The sequence below is a fragment of the Falco rusticolus genome, chromosome 1, assembly GCF_015220075.1.
Source record: "Falco rusticolus isolate bFalRus1 chromosome 1, bFalRus1.pri, whole genome shotgun sequence".
In the NCBI taxonomy this organism is placed as follows: Eukaryota; Metazoa; Chordata; class Aves; order Falconiformes; family Falconidae; genus Falco; species Falco rusticolus.
This window is the reverse complement of record NC_051187.1, coordinates 92,736,120-92,751,945: the sequence shown is the minus strand read 5'-3', so window position 1 is coordinate 92,751,945 and position 15,826 is coordinate 92,736,120. Positions and strand designations below refer to the sequence as shown.

General features: G+C 39.0%; 1 long non-coding RNA gene across 10 annotated transcripts in view; it reads right to left on the bottom strand.

Moving 5' to 3' along the window:
* LOC119149169 overlaps positions 1-15,826 on the bottom strand; it is an 85,194-nt gene that overhangs the window by 35,053 nt on the left and 34,315 nt on the right. The window lies entirely within an intron of this gene.

Below are 15,826 nucleotides of genomic sequence, written 5' to 3'. Positions count from 1 at the left end.
TGATGACTAAGTTATCATCTCTTTAGGGTCAGAGCTGGATCAACACCCTACAAATGTTTTCTTTAATCTGAGATTTTTTGTAGCTTTTCATATGTTTTGTTTTGATAGTTCATAATCATGAAAAAACAGATAGTTGAGCTTAGAGTTAGAACAGACTGAAATCAAAGTCATTCAGGTGATTCAAAGACAATTGGAAGCAAATCCAGACAGACTAGCAGAAGTTGCCAGGTGTGGGAAAGTTCTCTGGCAGCATCAAGCTAGTGGAGACAGCTTCTGATGTAATTTCCCCTCCTGGGTTCCCAGTGGTGGGGAAAGAAAGAACAATATTCCTGCTCCTAGTTGGCTAATGCATGGCGGGACAAGCACTGGGATATTTGCAGCTCAGCAGTGAAACACTCCTGGAATGGTGGAGACAACCTCATTCACTTACTGACTGCCAAATGATTTGTTAAAATCTGTTATTCTTCTTTATCATAGACATTATAAGTACAAGTGTGTTTGCTGTATCTATATCAAATCCTTTAGTTGTCCATTTTTGATCTCTACCAATAATAATAATAATAATAATAATAATAGATGCATAAGTAGAATGATAAAAAAGTTTAAGGAAGCAACTGGAAGATTATTACAGAAATTTTAATCCAGTGTTTACCACTGAAAGGCAGAGCAATATTTCTGAATTAGTTTCTCTCCTTAATTCTTGCTTGTTCTCAAATAATTTTCATACTTCAGGGCTCCTGGTAGTGGCATCCGCCACCTACCTATCCAATCCTCTGAGGAATTGACAAAAAAAGTAAAAAAAGTCACCAGCTTCTCAGAATCTGGTACCGCAAAGGTCTAAGAAAAAGGGACACAGCACACCAGCTGGGTTAAGAGAATGGCTCAGGGTCAAGAGATCTTCTAAATATTAGAAGCTCTCTTCTGTTTTTCAGAAAGACAGTCATGTTTTAAGCAATAAGTATTAATGCAAAATGAAAGTAATATGCAGGATAATGTGTTTATAAATAAAAATTTAAAAAAGAAAAAATAAAACAACAATGAACATTGCTATATACTATTATTTTCGCAAATCTTTTAAGTGCAAGGGTTAGTTTTGTCAAAATGCATTTCTTATAAGGACAGCTTGCAGATGACATGTGAGCATCATAGACGACAATAATAAAACCATCATTGTGGCCTTCCCTTCAACAAATGGAGGCTCCATTTCATTGAAAAGTCTAGCTCTGCACAGCTTGACAGGAGCCTGGGTGAAGGCTTACCAGTCACTGTACTGATCTCAGGCCTCAGCTGCTTCATATGACCTGTTATGATGAAAGTCATGAGAATGCTCCAAGCACTCACAGAACTTGTTTAGTACATTTTAATTATGACTATACAGAGCAAAACCTTTAGTAATATGGTCTCCTTACCACAATAGTTAAGATAGGGACATCGTAATCTTAGCACACTTTATTGCTGTGAGGAAAGGCAAAGTAATGCTTATCGTCATAACTTCTCCCAATTAATGAAACCTGTCTGGAGTCAAGTTTCATTTTGTGAGCTATAGGTCTTAAATGCTCAGTGCATACGTTTCAGTTCTCAAGGGTCCTTTTCAAAGAGTCAAAGTATGAATTTAGTCAAGCTTTTCAATTTTCAGATCAAGGTTTTCCATGTTGGTATTTCCTGTCTGGGGACTGTGGTGCAAAGGATTTGATAAAGGAGTTTCATTTTAAGACAATTTCCAAATATTGGTACTTGGGAGAGGACATACTTCTAGTCTAGACTATACAGGAATGTTGCAAGAGCCAAGACACAAGCACGGCACCAATTTTTTTCCTTATAATCCAGGAAACATAAATCTATGTAAATTTCATCATTTTTGCCCTACTGTTCTGGTCACTGTATTATTAAATACCTTACCAAAAATGTATATATTCCCTTTACTCATCTGATGGAAAAAGGAGTAAAATCTAATACACTCTACCAAACAAAATCCATATTATTGCGATCATAATCCTAAACATCACTGTTTTTCAGCTACAGTTATGGTAGCATAACACTAAAAAGGTAAGTGATCGTCACTGGGCAACCACACATAAAAACCCCTGAAGCTGCAGGCATGTAAGTAAGCAGTCTGTATCACTGTTTAAACCACCTGCTGCCTAAGAATACCAAAGTTGTCTACAAACATTAACTTTTTTCTCACAACAATTTTTTTGGAAAATCAAATGCTGTTAACCTCCCTGTATACAGATAGGAAATGAAGCACAAGTGAAGGACTTGACTAGAGAATCTTTGGCAGCTGTCACAACATAGTCAATTTTCTAAGCCCTTTTTAGCTGGAAAACTTGACCCATATATATGGCCAGAATATTTATATTTATATTGATATTGCATGCATAGCTTTTTTTTTTTTTTTTTTTTTTTTTTGCTACTATAAAATTAACTGGCCATAGCACATACCACATATATGGTGATTTATGGAAAGAATGAAAGAAAAGGCAATCATGACATAACAAGAGATGCTCCCATCACGAAGTTCTGGAATCCCACCTCAGTCTGAGCTTCCCCAAAATGCGTTTGGACTCAAGTGTCCACTGATCTTTCAGAGGCACATCTAATCTGACCCTGCACAAAGACTGGCTACTCATGGCTTACATGGGTATGCTCTGTGCTGGGTAAAAAGCTGGCTGGACAGCCAAGCCCTGACAGTGGTGATGAATGCAGTTACAACCAGTTGGCAGACGGTCACAAGTGGTGTTCTCCAGGGCTCAGTACTGGGGTCAGTTCTGTTTAATATCTTTATCAATGATCTGGATGAGGGGATTGACTGCACCCTCAGTAAGCTTGCAGACAACACCAAACTGGGCAGGAGTGTTGATCTGCTTGAGGGCAGAAGGCTCTGCAGAGGGATCTGGACAGGCTGGACGAACGGCCTGAGGCCAACTGCGTGTGGTTCAACAAGGCTCAGTGCCAGGGCCTGCACTTGTGTCACACTAACCCCACACAGTGCTACAGGCTGGGGGCAGAGCAGCTGAAAAGCTGCCCAGCAGAAAAGGGCCTGGGAGTGCTGGTTGATAGGTGACTGAACATGAACCAGCAGTGTGCCCAGGTGGCCAAAAAGGCCACCAACATCCTGGATGTTATCCAAAACAGTGTGGCCAGCAGGACAAGGGAAGTGGTTGTCCCCCTGTACTCAGCCCTGGTGAGTCCACACCTCAAGTACTGTGTTCAGTTTTGGGCCCCTCACTCCAAGAAAGACACTGGGGTGCTGGAGGGTATCCAAAGAAGGTCAACAAATCTGGTGAAGGTCTGGAGAACAAGTCTGATGAGGACCATCTGAGGGAACTAGGGCTGTTTAGTCTTGAGAGGAGGTGGCTTGGGAGGACCCTATTGCTCTCTACAACTCCTGAAAGGAGGCTGTGGGCAGGTGGGAGCTGATCTCTTCTGCCAGATAAGTAGCAACAGGACAAGAAGAAACAGCCTCAGGTTGGGCCAGGGGAGGTTTAGATTGAATACTAGGAAAAATTTCTTCACTGAAAGGGTGGTCAAGCATTGAAATAAGCTGGGTGGAATCACTGCCTCTAGAAACATTCAAGAAATGTGTAGATGTGGTGCTTAGGAACATGGTTTAGTGGTGGAGTTGGCAGTCCTGGGTTAATGGTTGGACTTGGTGATCTTAAAGGTCTTTTCCAGCCTCTAGGATTCTATCATTCTATGATTCCAGGAAAAGAAATTGAAGACATTAGAAAAAAATCTTACTAATTATACATTCTCCTGTGCATAACTCTTGATGTCTTATCTGTATAATTACTTAGTTTTTCTCTCTCATTCTAATTGCTGTTTTCCTGTTTTGTATTGGCTTTTTCATATATTTATTAGATTTCAATGTTCTGAGTGGATCATAATTTCAAAAATTATTTTTACTCTGGAAGAATATGGGGGTCTAACTGAGAGCTCAACACACCTGTGTTCTCAGTCGTGGGTTTCCACTGAGATACTGCATAGCATTAGCAAAGACACAGCCCCTTCTCTATACAGTTATATTTCATAATTCTCATATTTTGAACAGCCATGTCCTGGTGGTTCCAGCTGATACTAGAGCCCAGCAGTGTTAGGCACTGTATTCATGAGCAGAAGATGACAATCCAGATCTTGGTACTATTCAGAAGGACAAGACACAGGAGTATAAGCAGAAACAGTACAGGGAAGTGTCTGTCTCAGGACCTCATGGTGCCAAGTTCAATGCTGTTTAAAGCAGACAATATGACAGCTCAGAGACCTTGTTTCAGAATTTTCACAGTACATATTTTGGCTTACAGATTTATTTTCTCATTTCTAAAGGCCAGTTCCTGAAATGTGTGGAAAACTTTCTGTGGGTTAAGGTCATTCAGTGCCTTGCAAGACTGACCCTGATTTTCAGAGGTGCTGAGCACACACAGCTTCTGTCGACTAGACTAAGAGTTCACAGTACCTCTGAAAATCAATTCGTGTCTAATGGCCTTTTCACCTGTCAGAAATAATTGCTGTTTCACAGAAGCAGGCTAATTCAGTCACCATTTTGTTTTTAAAGGAGACTATTTCTTTTTAGCCTCATTGGAAACTGATCTGCTAGGAAGATCAGGAACAAATTGTGTCCCAAAAGAAAAATAGATTTTATATGAAACACTTGTTCTGCTGACTGCCAGTCATAAAAAATACATATTTTAATAGTTGTTCCCCTTGCAGAAAAATCTGTTTAACTAATCCGATCATATATAAAAATGTTTCTTCTTACATTAGATAGTTAGCTGGGTATTCTCTGCTGGGATATATCCTTTACAGTATGAGAAAAGTCCTGAATACCAGTAGGAGCAGATTAACATGTACTGGGGGGTGTCCTTTCTTTAGTTGGATCTGTGCCCAGGCCTTGGAGAGCTTTTTCACTGAAAGGTATTATCTTCAGATTATCTCCTGATACCTTCCTGGCTTTAATGTTCTCAAGGACAGCACCATAACGTATTTTTCTGCTGTTGTACGACAAGTTTGGAAATTAAAGCAAAGCTTTTGAATGAGTAAAATGTATACATTTGAAAGGATGTGGCAGCAGGGCCACATCCTAAAGTGCAGGTCTTTTCAATGGAAATTAAAATGCACATTGGGAAATGCAGTAAGCTGCGTGCTTTGGCTATAATAGTTAACAGACAGCTCTATTGGGATAGCATCATGCGTACAAACTCAACAGAAAGTTCTAGATTTCATGTCCCTGCAAACCTTTCCTCACAAGGTTAAACTTCGGCATGGTTACAGACCTGTCTTTTCAATGGCAGCACCAAGGGGGCTTTTGTCTTGTCTCTAGACAGGTCTTCAGTTCCCTTATCTGCTAAAACTATATTTCAAGGACAAAGTGAAATTTCAGTTTGAGAATTTAACAAAGAGCTGTGAACACTTGGTTCTTATTTAAAGCTTTTTAGCCCAATATATCTTCATATCTATTTTATATATATATATATATATATATATAAATGTATATGAGAACAATCTGAGTGATTTTGACAAACTATGCAATGCAAAAACTCCAAGTACATGGTTTTGATGTATAGAAAATATTTCCATATGGCCCTGTTTAACATGTACCCCTGGGTAAATGCCATTGGTATTCAGATTTTTAAAGATAGAATGGTAAATCAATAGTGTGCATATATCATAAGACTTATTGGCCCCTAATGTCTCCTAGCAGTCCAGGGACATATTATAGCTCAATCCTATTTTCAGGGAAGTCAATGACTAAACAGTATCAAGGACCAGAGCTCCCTCCCTCATGCAGGTGTTGGAAATTGAAATTAAAAATTACTACTCTTTGTACCCTGGAGGTTGGAAGCCCCAGACCAGTAGGGCTGAATCCCAGGGAAAACAGCTGGAGGCTACTGTGATGAACACTGTGGGGGAAAAAGAGAAAACAACCTCAATTGTTAGTGAAGTAATTATTTCCTCGTGCCTGTTCTAACAAAGTGCATCACCAGCATTCTGCATAGGCATCTTTTCTAACTTAAGAGAGTCTAGATGTTTCTGGAGAAAATATACATTACCCTTTTAATCTTTCACTTTGACAGAAGTAATAAAAGATCACTTAATCCACATAGTCCATCCTTTGCTGCAGTTACAAAATAAAAACTGCACTTGACAGTCTGGACATGCAGTTAATGTGAGCTGTAAATGGGTATTTCCCATGACTAATCTTGATATTTTTATTTTAGTTATGACCTGTTCTTTTGTTGGGTGTTTGGGTTTTTTCCAGCCTACATAGTATTGCAGTGTATAACTTTCCTCCCCATACCTTATTGCTATAATTTTTATTTTGTTTCCATCTGGAAAGGAAAACTATGCCGTACTATACAATCATGCTCTCTTTTCTTCCTGACCTGTGCTCTTCTGCTCCCATTGCTTTGCAGCCCTTACTTTAACAAAACACTTCTTTGGCTGAATTAGGAGGTTACTTGTTTCATTGTTTTGCTATCTGGATGTCATTCTCATTGAAAATATTAATCCGTACAGAAATTAAAATTGTAAGTGTTATTGACTAAGAACTTCATTGTTATTGACCAAATTACATGTCAGCGTATGTCACTTCAGTTCCTGATTTAAGCCAATGAACTGATATATACAGTAAAAAATTAATATGTTCAGAATGTTCTTTTCCACAGTACCTGCATGCACTGCATTGCCATATTTACAGCCATGTTTATATCACAGACCATATGTATCTCTTCAGCATATATTATGATAAATATATTAAAATATGCATTTGTTGGTGATAAAATCTATTTTCCTAATTCCCTTACTTTCTTGGAAATCAAAGCTTAGATATGCTGGGAACAAGCTAATAATCCTGGCAGAAAAGTATGATGAAATAGACAAACGTTTGGTGTAATTATATTATTTAGTGATTTTGTTCAGCTGCAATGCTTCATCTTATCCACTATCTCTTTTCAAACATGAAAGGTATATCAATTTGTGTGATATGATAAGATTTTGCAGTAAGGCTAAATAAGCCTTGGTGATATACCCAACATCATCTTTTCATTCTACTGCAGAGCTACAATGCTGGTCCACCTAAAAGTACTGTTAAAGTACACAAATTCTGTGTATAGATGGGATATGTAACAGTACAATGTACTTTGAAATTTGAATCAAAGGAGTTAAACTAAGGATTAAAAAAAAAAAAAAGGGAGAAAAAAAAAAGAAACTAAACATCCTCAGTAGTTATGCTTCAGTACTCTGGTCTTCAAATGTCCTCGTTTAATAGAAGGCAAATGTTCCTCCCATGATCTCCATCATAACATTTCAACAGCAGCTTAATAACATTTTTTCAAGTGAAATAAAATTTTCAACCATTTCTTCACATGCTCCCAAATATCCATTTGCAATTCTGTGCTAAAGAACATTAACAGCAAGCTGACTTCTGCTGAAGATGTAGTGATCAGGCAACAATCTATATTTCAGGTCACTGGAAAGGCCCTGTAGAGGAAGCATTATAGACATTTGCTGGATGATGTGAAGCTGAGAGTGTCTCACTTTAGATCACAATTTATTGCACTCCATCTGTCAACAAAAGTGACAAATTACTGCAGCTGGGGAAGCTCTTCCCTTCCCAACAAACAATATATTGGAGAGGCCCGTTAATTAGTCATCCATCTTTAGTTCAACATTTCAGTTAATACAATCGTAATTAAATTTGTATCTTGGAAAATAAAATCTTAAAACATGGATTTCTGACTTAAGAAAAATGTTTTCCATTTTTACAGTTTTGTTGATTTTCTTTTGACTACTGATCTGATATAAAAAAGAGACAATTCCATTCCAGCTCACTGTTCTTATTTTAATAAAATCATGAAAGTATTGACTTTAAATGGATTTAAGTTTCCATTGAAGCCATGCTTGCAATGCAGCTTGTATTGACAAAAAAGGGCTATATTTTGTCTTCCAACAAGTGGCATGCTATAATAATTAAATAAAATTAATTGACATGGAGTCATAATGCTATAAGTGGCTTAGATTTTGATGAAGGTCAAACACTTTAGACTTCAGTGCAAACTCATTTGGCTCAAGGTGAGCAAAAAGATGTGATGACTGGTTTCCAAAGTCCCAGAAGTAAATTCATCAAAGATACATATCTGCAGATTTAGGGTAAATAATATAAATCATTAAAGACAAAAAAAAGAAAAAGGAAAGGGAAAAGGAAAGGAAAGACCAAATGCAAGCTTTCATTAAAAAGAGCCTTTAGGAGTTCACCTCAAATTCTTGTTGCCTACCAGGGGTGTTAAGGTGTGGTGACTTTGTCTAAACTGTTTATAAGGAATGCAATCCACCCAGGAGACTTACACAAGAAGAGGCCTTTTCTTAACAAGACTTTTCAAGTGGACACTGTTAATGAAGCACAGCTCAGCACACAAAGGAAAGGGGAGAGACACACTCTCTGAGAGGCCTGGAGTCACTTTCCCATCTGTCCTAAGGGTATAGCACAGATAAGAAAGGAAGTTTCTTAATGGCACTGCTAATCTTTTTCAGGACAAGGACATTACATGGCTCTTTACCTTTTCAGTGTGAGCTTTATCCCCCATGTACAAATGCCATTTCCTGCACCGAAATGTACAGCTGTAATGTTACCTAGTAAGGAACAGATTTTTACAGCACCACATCGTCCTCCAGCAGTGCACTCCCCCCACAAAGGAGACATGTTCAAATCCCATTCCTGAAAGCAGCTCCTGAGTTTTGTTTAGACTGCTCTTAGCCATGGAGAGCTACACAGGGCAGAATAAACCCTATGCTCCTCAGCGGCTCAAACCCAGCACAGCTGAGCCCACTGGAGAAGCAGTTTCTCATACCATTCCCAGTGTCTTTCTCATGGAAGTAAGCACTGATTACCTAACTGTAACTGTGCCAATACACATGCGCAAGAGCACTCAGTACCTCGGGTGTGTGGGTGTGTGGGTGTGTGTGGGGGGGGGGGGGGGGGTGCTATAAATGCCACAGGATTTCTGTCTCCAAGATGAAAATAGTAAATGGAGAGCTGTAGGGACCAAATCATCGTCTGAGCTCCTCACAAATTTTCAGTTGGTACTCGGAAGGAACTCAGAAACGTGCTTCATTGCTTAAGCAGCATTTGTCATTTGCCTCAGGATTGAAATAAGCAATGTATGTAAAGTTTTCATGCAAAGAACATAGCAGTACAATGCAGTCCAAAGCTCCCTTTATTCTAAAATTAAACTTTTCTATTAAAATCTACAAAATCTCTTGATACAGAAGTGTTTGTTCCTTGATAAAGCTCTGATTAATGCCAGTGACTAAAACCTGAGCAGGAAAATCAATGTAACTGCTGATTATCTGTCCCCAGGTGTTATTTACAAAGATTATACCTGTTCTTAATACTGCCTATCTAAGCATGAATTTAAGTGCCACATGTATAATTCAATCTCTTTGGTTATGATGATGCTTAAAAATCAAAAGATTGAAAGACAAGGATGGAATTAAAATAAAGATCTCAGGTTTTCATTTTCAGAACTATTTGGGAACATTTTTAGTTGTAGAAAGGACCCATTCAGATGTTGTTATATAATTCCGATTACAGATTTCATCATGGTAACTAGGGACACATTTAGGTGCACGTGATTATAGCAATTTGGCTTTGGACACATGCCTTAATTTTTTTTTCGAACTGATGGAATTCTTCACAATTGGATAGGAACGGTTCATTCAATCTTTCTTGAGAGGATTTCACCTTCCCACTTTTTTTCAGTCTTGAAATCTCATATGAATAGGCTATCCCAGGTATATTTCGAAAATACGGTAGTGCATAACATAAAAATCAGCTAACAAGAATTCTTATTCTATCTCCAAACTATGCGGTGTTTCAGACAAAAAGTCTTCCAATGACTTTAATTTATCTTACTACATCCTATAATGCATTCTCTCTTTGCACAACAATCAAAAACTTTGAAGTTTCTTAAGCCAAAGATAAATTTTTATGTTGTCACTCAGATACCTTTCTTAGTTTATTGTAATCTTTTTGCTGATATACCAAGTGGGCAATTCCTGGTAAAAATAAGGGATCACAGGATTTGCCTGAGACCCATGGTTTTCTTTTCTTGGAACTTCTGCAATCACCTACTTGTATAACATTATTACTCAGTTACAATTATTCATTTCTCATGATACAAAAAATAAATCCTTATCCAGTTCAAATTTAGTAACAGTGAACATCTACAACTCATTGAAATTAATGGTACTTGGGAACACCCTGCCCACATAAACACTAAGGAAGCCCTAACATTCTACCTATGAAAAATCAAACTGCCACACAAAAATGAAACATCTGGGTAGGTTTGTGTAAGGGTCTTTTCTGAAATCTGTGCAGGCTTTTCCTGCTTGCTCCCAAGCCCTGGATGTGGAGATAAAGAAAAGGCTTTGTTCATTGTCTGGATGCCAGGCTGCAGAGTCATTATGCCTTAAAATATAGTGAGGAAGCAACTAGCTCTATATCTGGCTATCTGAGCTCACCTGCAAATCAATTCTGTGCACACCTGTCTGCAGTGAGGGGCATGCCTCCCACATCTTAAGTATCTGGGAAGAAATCTCCTCAGATGAGCATGGAGGAAGATAAACAGCTCAGTGGAGTGTGAACTGGCTGTAAAGGTGTTTTGGTGCACATAGGCACATTTGGGGACCAAACTTGGATGGATAAGTGATTGTATATAACTAGCACTTATGTATGCAATAACGGATCTCTCTTGTGGTCCGTGCCTTTGTATGTTACAGGTTTGAGTCTTTTCTGTTTGTACATATGTACTGTAGACACAAATGCTTACTTCTGACAAATTAAAATACTTATTAGATCCAAGGCTCCTGAAAACAGATTTGTAAGAAACATGAGTAGTATGTTTCCACAAATAATAAATTCAGAATATCTGTTACACTCCTTCAGTGTGGTCATGAATGTTGGGCTTTTTCAAACTAGTTCTTGTGAATTAGAAGATAACTCTTAAAAACGTCCAAATTGATGATAAAAAAAGAAAAACCCTGAAGTAATGGAAAGGGCACAGCAAGACATGGTAAATTGTTTCAGTGGGCTACTTTCTAAATCTTTCTAATATCTTTCCATCTTCATTGCTAGACCATACAGCTGCTTTTCATCAAGTTTGTGCTCTTCTTTACTGGAGAAGCTATGCAGACTTTATCTCCTACATTAGCACTGCAGATAGGGTGCACAGATCCATATCCTGCAAGGTGATTGTGTTTATGCACCACCCGCACTTGGATCGTAGATACTTCTACCCTTAGTTATCACCGAGGCCCTCCTTAACTGTAGCTGTGTGAGCTAAACAGATCTAGCTTCTCACAATTCGTACCACCAGTAACATTTTTTTCAAATCTTTGGTCTTTCTTGCGGGTCTTATCTGAAGGCTTTCTAATTTAACAGGATATATATTGCTCTGTTATGAGACTGGATAATAATTCTCACAGAGGTCAAATTTCAGTGCTAATATAGAAGCAATATAACACTACTTCATATTTAGTTTAAATTTAAACTATCTAGTTTAAATAATAGTTGTAGGGGTTTTTTTAAATAGCAAATAATAGTTTAATCCAAATAGCTTAATTTAATGGTTTAAGCTATTAAACTGCTTCCAAGAATACTACCTCCTCTTCAGTTACCATTCTATATTAGAAGTCTGCACTTCACTGAAGTCCTGAAATCACAGTTACTTGATTGAATCCGCAGCAACAGCTGCAAGTGAAGACCTGTCAGCTAGTTTGCAATCTGTTCAGTGCCTGCCATGTTGATTTTGATCACGTCGGTTGAACTACACTAACCACAGTATGAAAGTTTTTTGGGACAAGTTCTTCCTACAGTTATTCCCATAGGTCTTACTAATGAAGACAGATTTTTTTCCCTCTGGTTTCTGCAACCTTTTTCACTGGTTGTTCCTTGTTTTGGTGTACCTACTCCTGTCAGAGGGCCTTGTTACCTGCAAAGATCCCCTAAAAAAATCTCAAATTCTTTCAGAGAAAGATGCAATATACAAACAAAATAAGTGAAAAGACATTACAGAGAATGGCCATGTGTTTGATATGAATCCCCAAAACCCACATGATGACCCTTAGAGAAAATGTGGTGAACATAACAATACATAAACAGCACTTTTATGGACTTTTAGTTAACTTTTATGTTGGAGCTAACCTCCAACCTGGTTATGCTGTGAGAATTTTAGTATTTTAAAATATTTCCCAGTGATTCCATAAATGCATCATTGAAATCTATGTAAAAACATGGATTGAAAACAGGGGGACGAAGTTCGTGCCTGACATTTGCATCATAAATCCAGCCAGTAATCAGAGTGCAATAGCCCACTGAAAGCTGGAGAACTCTCATGATAAACAAGCACATTGGGAGGCACAGCATTATCGCTAAATGGATTATTTATGCTAGTTCTCGAAACAAGGAAGGGAGGTGAATAATCCTCTTCAAATCTCAAGACTGCTGATCAAATAAAAATTTCCAAGTACAATAAAAAATTTGGCTCCTAGAAATATACTGGAACTCATTGAGCTTTTCTTCCCTCAATTCAGGAAAGAAAAAATTGTTCCACAGCTGCAAAGAATCAGTTTTTGGTACTCCTGAATTAGGATTTAAGTTCCCCATGAGACTGCTTAAGCTTTCCATCCCCTTTGGCTCTCTGTGGGAGGCACCCACGGTTCTGAGGAAAAACACTTCTGAGGCCAGGCCAAGTTTTGAGCTAGACGGCATGGCCAGGTGTTGAAGCCAAGTCTGTGAACCTCCATGGCACAGAGGTCCTCCAGACTCAGAAGTCGGGTGGGGTAGTGGGAAGATTCACATCCAGAAACTTTTTCTTTTCCTCCCACTTTGTGGCAGATTTGGCACGATTCTGTCTCAGGTACACAGAGGGAAACATGTTTTTCACTTAACTCCCAGTTATGTATAACTTTGAAAAATTAGGCAGGTCACAAACCAAGTGGGTTTGCACAAGATTTAAAGGTGAAATTAACATCACATGTACAGGCGGTGATCGAAAGCCCAGTGGAATCATTGGGCAATTTTCCACCGAGATCAATGGGATCTGGATTACACCCATAAAGCCTGACTAATGAGGTGTTATGTGGGTTAAAAACACAGGTTAAACTAGGAAATACAGTACCTCTGTGCCAATAGGATTCTGGATCTCTTTGGCTTCACTTAGAGGTGAATAGCATAAAGAGAACAGACAGTCCCTTGCAAAGTTATTGCGTGCAGTCAGACTCCATGCTCTCACAGAGCCCATGGGCCCCAGGCCTACAGGAATAAGGACTTAGCTTGCAAGCTCACTGAGAGAACCTTGGTGTCATATATGTTACCAGAGTTTCATGAATTCATGAAGCATAACGCTAACAGTGAGCATTTCCTTTTTTTCCCCCTCTTGCATGTATTTGCATCTGTTGTGCATGGAAAGGTGAGGTTATATCCATTTTAAAATGTATATATATATATATATATATATATATATATATATATATCAGGCACAAAGAAAGCAGTGTTAGACATGTTAAAAATCTGAGTCAATACCTGAAAGATTTGCAGAACAAATTTATGACCAGACTGGTTTCCACAGTCTGGAATATCTTGTACAAAGTATATAGAGAGATGCAATAATCTATTGTAGGAAGATTCTTACTGCTTTATGTTTAAATTAATTTTGCTCATCACAAAGCAATGCTACACTATTTTTCTACAAATTTGCTATTACCAGCACTGCCAAAACATTGATACGCTTCTCCTCACTGCATCTCTGCAAATACATACTTTGTTACGGATGTATTTTGTTAGGGAACAAAATGACTGATATGGTATCTGGGACCTGTGAACTCACCATTTTTATCAACCGAGATTTTAGTCATGGAAGTGGTCAGCAGGAACAATGGTTAGGCATCCAAAAGTATCCTAATTCAGAGAAATGAAAAATACAGCTTGCAGTGCCAACCAAAAAGAGGAAAGTAAGCACTCCTGCTATCTGCAGAGGTAAAGTATTGCCTTTTAGCTCTTCCCACCAAAGCTACAACACACAGCATGAATCGTAAACTTGCAAGTGGATAATTTTCCCTTCCTCTGGAGGACACCATAAATCCCACGCAGGCCTGCAGGGACTCAGAATTCTGCTCATTTAAAAAAGTACCAGTAAGTTGCTGTTTTATATGCTGTTCTACACAGACTGCTGGTGCTGAGTCTGTTCTTTTCCTTTCCTTCCTTCTTTCTTAAAGTGTAGCTTGGGGAGCTGCTACTTCACTTAAAGTGGTTAACCAAGCTTTAAACATTATGACAGGAAATGTCAATACAATGAAAAATATCATATCTATCAGCTAGATAAGATTTAATTGAGATTGTGAGTCTTAATGTTTCAATGCTTATGGAGAAGTTCCATAGCATAATGTATACCATAAGGTGCATTAAAACACCAGCCATCCCCCATCATCCTCACACCATGGTCTATGGAACTCCACTGTCCTGGTTTAACCCCAGCTGGGAACTGAGCCCCATGGAGCCACTCGCTTACTGCCCCTGCAGCAGGATGGGAAAGATAATTAGAAGAGTAAAAGTGAAGAAAAACTCAAGGGTTGAGATGAAGACAATTTAACAGGTAAAGCAAAAGCCACCCATACAACCAAAGCAAATGAGGGGGATTCATTCCCCCTCCCCACTGGCAGGCAGGCACAGCCACCCCCAGGAGAGCAGGGCTCCAGCACGGGTAACCGTGACTGGGGAAGACAAACGCCATCACGCCCAACGTGCCCCCTTCCTCCTCCTTCCCCAGCTCTACCCGCTGAGCATGGCGCCATACGGTACGGAATGTCCCTTTGGCCAGCCGGCGTCAGCTGTCCCGGCCGTGCCCCCTCCCAGCTGCTGGTGCCCCCCAGCCTGCTCGCTGCTGGGGGGTGAGGGGCAGACACGGCCTCGGCTCTGGGTCAGCGCTGCTCAGCAGCCACCGGCACCTCCCTGAGCCACCAGTGCTGGCTCCAGCACAGATCCAGAACATGGCCCCGAACTGGCCACTGGGAAGAAAACTAATTCTAGCCCAGCCAAAATCAGCACAATACTGAAAAGAAAGTGTGACAGAAGCACAAATGATCACAGAAACCACAGAGCCATCACATAGAACTAAGGACTGCACCTAAGCCATTTTGCATTTGAAGCATCTCATGAAGGTTATATGCCTTTTCAGTGCAGTCACAAAGCTGCAGCAACAAAAAAAGGCTGCCAGTACAAAATAGTGCAGAGATAAACATAGCAGAACTCATTTGTCTATTCAAACTACATTTCTGCTCTAAACATTATGAAAATTGTTTAGTTTCAGTATTCTCATACATCAAATTATTTTAAATAACACTGACTTTATACAATAAAAAAAATTCCAACTACATAGAATATAAAAATATAAGTAACATAGGTCTGTGTTGTAAATGGAGCTGCTGGTCAAAACACAGATCCTGGAGGCAGCGACTTAAATAAGTCAGACAGAAGTGGCCTACATAGTCTGCATTTCTGAGTCTGTATCAAATTATTAAAATCTTATTGTCTTTAATTATTCAAACAGCATTTGCAAATATGGCAACATTGATTCCATGAGGAAACTCATAAGTAACCCTGTAACAAGAGTTATCAACATAAATTACTCGAGAGATGATTTATTTATAACATCGAACAACTTAATTTTCCTAATTTTGTTACAGTCACTGATCACTTGTAATCAATACTGTGCAAAACCTGCCCAGAAAACAACTACTTGCAGTGTTCCTTGGCCTCTTTCCTAACTGAGCTATG